The 8,355-nt window shown below is 39.4% G+C and overlaps 1 non-coding gene across 1 annotated transcript; it reads right to left on the minus strand.

Moving 5' to 3' along the window:
* Positions 1-7,893: 7,893 nt before the first annotated feature.
* LOC111723363 lies at positions 7,894-8,057 on the minus strand. Its single transcript, XR_002771927.1, has one exon. It is a non-coding gene; the product is annotated as a U1 spliceosomal RNA (small nuclear RNA).
* Between the last annotated feature and the right edge of the window lie 298 nt (positions 8,058-8,355).

Consider the following 8,355-nt stretch of genomic DNA (forward strand, 5'->3'; position numbering starts at 1 on the left):
AACGATGTATGAAATAAAAATGGAGCTGGCCTGGAGCAAGGCGGTGCATGTGTGTTGAATCTCATGAAGAAGGCATGCAGCCTCCTGGCCCAGCTTCTTCTTAAACTTCCTCTTGTCTCTTGTTTTTTCATTTTTCTTCATCCTCTCATTTGGGCCAAGCCACTGGGAGGGAACCCATAGCATAGTTGGGGCTGGTCCCCAACAGAACTATAAATGGCACTTTCCCCAGTAATCTGCTTTTGAAAATCCTAATCCTTTCAGAATCCTTTATTCCTCCATGGACTTTTCAATATTTCTTTATGACCCACTTTGAAGTGTCTGGTTATTCAGAAAATCTTATTCAAACTTAATGTCAGAGAATGATTAGAGAGTGCTTATGCCAAATATTTTTCATCCATGACCAAAGAAATTGGCCTATATGATTAGACACGTGAGAATTTAGGCATTGTATTATCTATAGCTTTTCCTTACTTATCTGAACCAAACCTAACATAATATTTTATTCTTGTTTTCATGCTTCTGTTTTCTACTTCAGATAACAATAGCAATTCATATGGCTTACAGGAAATTTGAAATTAGTATTATGTTCAAGGAAAAGAATACAAATAATCTATACTTTAGAATTCACTGAACATTGCTATTATTTTGGTATCATTTTAGTATATATCATAAAAATTTTATCTATTAAATGTTTTTATCTTACATTATCATTTTACTCAATTTTTCCCCCCTGAATGCCACATCATTGACATTTCTTAGAGCTGGGTGTCTTTGAAAGATGATTTTAAAAGTCAACTTAGTTTTCTGTCTTATTCATGTACCAACAGCAGTATAAACATATATCAAATAGCATCTCCAAATTGAGTCTTGATTGAATCATAGTGAAATGAAGAAAGGACGTTTATGACTGTGATCCATTTATTTATTTATTTTTATGAAGGATGCTGGATTTTATTAAATACTTTTTCTTTTCTTTAAATATCAGATTAATATAAGGGTACAGGTGATTAGGTTATAATATTTCCATTTTTAGATAAGGTCCCTATTATAGTTGTGTCTTGCTCCCAAGAACTATACCATATACCCTTACATTGTGCCCATTAGATAAGAGCACGCCAGTCCCCCTCCCTCCTCCTGTCCTGTTCTTCCTCCTCCCCTGTCCCCTCAAATTGAATTGAATTGAATTGAGTTTTTCTCTGGTTTGGGTGTGTGTTAGTTTGTCAATTGCTTTCATGCCAGTATTGATTACATTGGATATTTGCTTTTCCATTCTTATGATACTTTACTAAGAGGAAGGTATTTCAACTCCATCCAGGTTAATACAAAAGATATAAAGCCTCTATCATTTTTATGGCTGAATAGCATTCCATGGCATACATATACCACAGTTTATTAATCCATTCCTGGGCTGAAGGGCTCTTACATTGCTTCTACATCTTAGTGATTGCAAATTGAGCTGTGATAAAATTCTACTGAAAGTCCTTATGATAAAATTAATTTTTTTTCTTCTAGATAGATGCCTAGTAGTGGGATTGTGGAATCAAATGGAAGACCTATTGTGAGATCTTTGAGGATTCTCCATATTTCTTTCCAAAGTAGCTGTATTTGCTATTCCACCAACAGTGTAAAAGTGTTTCTTTCTCTCCACATCTGTGCCAGCATTGGCAGTTTTGGGAAGTTTTTGGTCAGCTTAAATGCAACTTGGTCTAAGGAGAATTTCTAACTTATTCCCAAATTTCTTTCTTTGAAAGAAAACACATAATAATTAATCAGGAATACTATTTACTGAACATTATCAAGATTTAAATGCCAAAGGAAGCTACATTGTTTTAGCCATAAAGGACAAAGTCAGAGGTGGGATTCTAAATGCCTAATTTCATTATAGATTATCCTTGTTGAACTAAAGAATTTGACAAGGGAACACAGGCTTCTACAAGGCTCCTATGTGGGCTAGTTTGTTTTGAAAAGAAAGAGATTTACATTATTAGAAAAAGATTATTCTAAAATTGTGTTACATTGACAGTATTAATAGCTCAGCCTCAGGTACCTAATGTAGGGATAATGATTAATAGATAATAAATGCAGTAATAATGTAATAATAGATACAGTTACTCTGCTCCAGAGTAAATGCCAAGGTGAAAGCACTAGTCTCCTACAAATAGCTTCATTACTGCAGCCACACTTCAGATGTCTCCTGAGAGGATGCCAAAGATGATGATAATAGCTAACATTCAATGAGCACTTACATTATGCCAGAAAACATTCTACGTACATTAGACATACCAACTATTAAATCCTTTAACCACCCTTTGAGATGGGCACTATCTTTGGCACCAATTTACAGCCAAGAAGACTGATACACAGAGAGGTTAAGAAAATTGTCACAGTCACCCAGCTGAAGTTGAGGGGTTAGGATTTGAATCTAGGCAGTCCGACTCCAGAGGTAGCATTAACCTTAGCATATCATGATATTATACTATTCCTGGCATGCTAATTAGTATCATGGTTAGCCTAATTTTGAGAAATGCATTAATTAATTTTTCTCAAGTAAACACACACAATACCAGCCATTTATAAAGCATGTATAGCTTTCGAACTTCCTCTGCACACATTGCCACATTCACTTTATACAAACACCTCCCTTGTTTAAAAGAAGAGAAATGTGCACCCCAATGAGTCAAGTACAACAGACTCAAGAACAAAGAAAGTGACTGTTGACATAGCCTCTAACTTGTACCTCACTGCCCTGATTGGCCACAGAGGCATTAAAGAGAAGAATCTTAGTTGAGTCATGCTGTTGACTTAACTAGGACCTGAAGACAGAGATTCTTTCTAAACCTGGAGAACATCCTTTACAACCAACATTAATAAAAATTAAGACCTCTCTGGAAAGTGTGCCGCAGGTAAAGTCATTCCTTCCTGCTGCCTTTCTCACCTTGGAACACATGCTACGAACGGCAATGTCTTTTGGATGTGGAGAATGGCTCCCATAAGACTGAGACAGGGTCACTCCCCAGTCGGGCTGTCAGGGAGGCCAGACTAGCCTCTCTAACTTCACCATCTGGATCATTTTGGTGATAGATTTTGGAAATTACCAGAGGTGAGCATAGAGTGTGACACACCGTGGCACTCACTCTGAAGGCATTGGCTGCCCAATGGTGGCCATTTCTCCAAAAACGAAATGCTTTCCTTTAAAGAAACACATGGCCCCTTTACATACTTCCCTCGGGCAAGCTAAAGCCTCTGGCAAACCTTCTCTGAGGACCTCAGAAACTACAGATGATAAAGGGAAAAAATAACGGCTTGCGCAATCTGGCAGTCCACTTTACAGGTAACACTTCACGTAACCAGTGGGAACAAGATAAGAACAAGAACCAAATTCCCTGGTAAGCGACAACTATTTCCACATATGTACTGTTGAGATTGTATTACTATAATTGTCCTTATAAATGTTAAGCATCTGCTAAATATCTGAGTAAGAATCCCAACAAAATCATCTACTTTTGCCTCAGTGCTCTCCTGGCCTCTTTTTCTTTTTCCCTGCTGAATGCAAAAGATTGACACATGGACTGATGAATTACTGGAATTAAAGGTGTTCCAGGTATCTTGGTAAAAGAGGAGGAGGTTTGGCGTGAAGTGTTCATCTGAAGGATTAAGTGTTTGTTGTATGAGGGGATATTGCTTATCTTTTATTACTGTTATTACGAAGAAGTTGTGCCCCACCGGCTGCTTAAGAGGTAACTCATGCTCAAGAGGAATGAGCCAAACTTGAAGAACTGAAAACAGAGAGAGAGAAACTCCCTTCCCCAGGATCTTCACAAGTGGGAAGCTTTGCCAGTGGCGTCTGCTAAAGCTTCCACAGACGATATTGCCGTCTCCACCAAGCTCTTCTTTTTTCCCTTGCTCTTTGTGCATGAGCTGAGCGGGATTTCATACATCATGTTCAGCTGCATTGGAGATGCTGCAAGGACAGATGTCTTTAGAAAGTTAATGAATGAGAAACGTGCCGGTGGGTTGTTTTCTGCAGTGGGGGGAGGTGGTGAAGTTATTGAGGATTTTGCTCTAGTTTCTAAGGCTAGCTATCCTGAGCAGCTTTGCACGCAGTTACCGCCACTGATTTCCTTTTCATTGCATGGCACTGACAGGTTATGATAGGAAAGCCATTTATCTTAAGTTAATAAATCAGAAGGAGGTTTTTAAAAAAAATGGTCGCAATGCTTCATGCAGCAGCTTGGGGAAGTCAAAGGACACCAGGATTTTTGCTTGATCCTGATTTGAGCTTAAGAGGAAAATTATTTATCTTCAAGTTGTTAATTAAGAAAGAAAAGGAATATCCTTTGTTTGACTGTTCTATCACACCTGGGGATGTTTCATAATTACGAGCTGCCGGAGCTGCTATCTCTGCAGCAATTCACTCTGCTAGCCCAGCACCGTCTAACACTTTTCACCTCTCCTTGTATTTTTCACTACAATGATATCTCACCCAAATAGAAAGTTCTTTGTGCTAATTGTCTGCCACTGAGACTAGTCAGAAAACTGACAAACAGTCGCCAGAGAAGGAACAGTCCAAAGAAGCAGATTGAGCCAGAGATTTTTCTCATTCAAAAAGTATATATAATTCTTCTTATTGTTATTTTTGAAAATAAGATTATTGCATTTTTTTCCAGTTTAATTTCACTGGTACAGAGAGAAACATTTGATAGAAAGAGTATACTCTCCACCCACAAGTTTTGATGCTTCCTAGAAGAATTCGGTGCATGCAAATCACACCTACTTTCTGCACTTCAGCTCATTGCACAATTATTTTTAACTAAGCAAAACACCGCGCAAATGTGCATACACTTCCAGGAAAAGAAGAAGGGCTGTAAAAATCACTGCTATGATAAAAATGAAGGTATTGTCGCAAATTCCCGTAGCTGAGCCAGCAATCTTGGGATGCTGATGTCTCCTGGCATAGCTCAGGAGAACAACTGCCTATGGGCGGGATAGAGGAAGAGAAATGAAATGTAACGTCTAAGCTCCGGAGAGATGTTCCTGAAACTGGCTCCGTTCAGTAAGACAGCAGATTACAGCTGGGCTGTCTACCACTTCTATTTCAGCAATTAACTTCATCACAATGGGAATAATACTACGCTGGAAGGGACATAGAGAGTTATGCTCTGCGTCAGTGTCCCAAAGAAATATGGACGGGCCAGGGAGACTCTGTGTGTTAGGGTGCCAGGGAGTAGGACAGGGCAGCTGGACTCAATGGAGTATGTTTTGTAGTGCCTACAGGTTTATAGTGCCTTTTTTGTTCTAAAGGAAAGGTGTGGGCATGTTTCCCCCAGATGCTTGGCTTTATTTTCATTTATTTTTTGTTGTTGCAGTTTTGGCTGGGATTGGGTTTGAACCGGCCACCCCCAGTATATGGGGCTGGCGTCCTACGCCTTGAGCCACAGATGCCCCCTGATGGTTGGCTTTATAACAATCTGAAAGTGAGGAGGAGGTGATCAACACAGAGAAAGGACCTATTTTGACCAAGGTCAGTGTAGATTTGGAAAATCCTAAACAACTGAGAACTATTTATGATATATGAAAAAAGATCAGGAAAAGTTATCACTTAAGTAACAGTTGAACAAGATATACTGACCTAGGACACTTCTATCTTCTCTCTTCCTCCATCACCCCCCTTTTTATCTTATTTTTTCCCTTTTTCCTCCTTTTTCCCCTCCTCTTTCTCTTCCCTTAATATTCTCTACTGTTAAATTCTGACCTCTGCAATTAAAAAGCTACAAAATGTCTCTGAGAATCATTATTTTCAAATAGTTATTACCAAGATGAGATGAGTGAGTGCGATGATAAACAATCTTTACCCCTCTTCTGAATTTGAAGTAATCTTTCTTGTGAAAGCTTTCAGTGGAAAAGAACGAGGCAAATGGTTACAGAGCTGCCCGTGTGCAAGGTACTTCCTCCCTGGAGAGTCCATACAACTAACCCACAGGTTGGTATTATCATGTCGGATTTTATCAATGACAGAGAGCCTAGGCTAGGTAGCTCAAATTCATAGACACGAAGCCCCAATTTAAACCAAAATCTGTTTAATTCCTATTCATTCTAAAAGATACATAACTCCATTATTGTTTATAAATACTTTTTTCACTAAACCCTAGTGATATCAGAAAGGATTATGAAGTCCTTTTTACAGCTGGGGAATTCCAGCTCAGAGATTCACATGCAACCCATTTTAGGGCAGTTCCCAGAGGCAGAACAACTTGCAAAACCTGTAGGATCCTGTGCTGAAACCAGACCCTCAACAGCAATCACCTTCCCTCCCTCATGCCAGAACTTGCCAGGATTGCACCAATGTGTCCGTCAAGAGCAGGTGGCTGCTCCTCTTAGAAAAAATTGTTGACCTTTAGAAAGTGGAATTGGTGCCTCTAATTGGTACTCTTCTGAGACCACATGTGTAGGACTATTAGCCTAAGTTCTAATTGTTTTCTTTTCTGAGTTCTTGGTCATTGATCTATGAGCTTGTGCCTTTGGGACAGAAGCTATGTCCTGTTTGTCTCCCTGATTTTGAACCACAGGCCACATACTTGGGGAGTTTCTCACAGGTATGTGACAATTGCTGACATTTCCTGATCTCCTACTACATTCCAAACATGATTTCATGTACTTTTCATGATCCAACTTTGTAATCCTCAATAATCATCATGGCTTTTGTTAAGCTCAATATACAAGTCAGGACCCTGAAGTATAGAAAGTAAATCGCTCAAGTTCACAGAAATGAATAAGCGCTGGGTTAAAATTTGAACCCATGCAGGCACCAGAACTCATTCTCTCAACCACTGAACTAAACTATGATTTCCTTGATGGGGGTTCTAAAAAGTTAGTTAAATGAATAAAAGAAAGTAAACCCTTCAAAAGACTGGACCATAACAAAGTTGAATGAAGACACCAAGAATACAATATTTCAGGACTTTCACTTTATGTCTAAATCACAGTGAACAAAATATCACAGCAGATGGGTGTCAGAGTATAGATTAGAGCAGTATTTTTCAACCTTTTTTATCTCATGGCACACTTGAATCTGTAGTTAAACTTCCACTGCACACTTGAATTATACTGATTTAAAAAGAGTAAAAAAAAGAATATACTTATTGTGCTTTGTACTTCTTTTGAAAATAATTTAATTAATGATCTTTAAAAATGTCATAGCACACCCAAGATCCTCTCATGGCATACCAGCGTGCCGCGGCACCCTGGTTGAAAATAGTGGACTAGAAACCTTGCCTCCTCATGGCCCCCCAGCAAATTAGGAAGAACATACCAAGCTGGGAGCTCAGACTGCACATCATTCTTTGTTCTCTTTTCCTCATGCTTAGCCAGCTTTTAGTTTTACACTGGTGGATGACTATGGATATTTTTGAAAGACAGGGCTGGCAACTTTAATCAGAGTTTACTCTGATCCCCAAAGAGGCTCACTTATTAGTTCACCTTCTTGGAATTCATTGATTACTTTCATGTCTGGGGATTCTGAAGTCTCATTCTCTCTGCCTCTCCCAGTTGTCAGAAGCCCAGTTCCTCCCAGGTTCAGATGTCTTTGCTGTGTGATTCACTGTGCTCACCACAGCCAGCAACAAGGGGATTAAGGCAGAAGAGAAAAGAAAGATGGCATTGATTCTGGAAGCTGCCAACTTTAATTCTCCCTCTCTGAGAGGACAGCATGACAGCATGCGAGACACCAGAGGATGCAAAGATAAGTAAGGGAGCCCTTTGTTTTTGCCCGGGGAGCTTATAATTTAATGGGGAAAGAGATCTGGATCAACATACTCGGATATAGTCCAAGGCTGTATGATATGTTGGTTCAGTAGGGATACAAACAAAGTTTTTATTTTTGATTTTTGATTTTACCAGGGGACAGGCCTGAACACAGTCCCCCACGACTACAAATTATGCAGTCAAATTTCCACATTTGGGGAAATGGCAGGGGTCAGCACATCTGGAGTGCAAAAGATAAGTCTCACCCTGGGAAAGCCACCTTCGTGATCCTAGTATCTCCCCCGCCAGGTAAGTATATAAACAAAGTGTTTTGAGAGGGGCAGGGTGTGTGCAACTTCAAGATAATGAAAGCATCACAGCGGTCTTCCATTCGTACCATTATTAAAGTTGACACAGCCCACCAGTAGATTTATGCCTGAAGAATTACATGCGAGAACCTTTCAGCCTGTAAATTTTGGAACTCTTCAACCGCTTATTTTACATAGTGAGGTACAGGAAACCATTATGCAAAAAGTTTCTCGAGCACTGACTGCACACTTTGGCATTTGATTCACACGTCAAGCATTCGGTAATTCTAACCTAATCACATGTAGT

The sequence above is a fragment of the Otolemur garnettii genome, unplaced genomic scaffold, assembly GCF_000181295.1.
Source record: "Otolemur garnettii isolate 467f Iridium unplaced genomic scaffold, OtoGar3 scaffold00010, whole genome shotgun sequence".
Taxonomy (NCBI): Eukaryota; Metazoa; Chordata; class Mammalia; order Primates; family Galagidae; genus Otolemur; species Otolemur garnettii.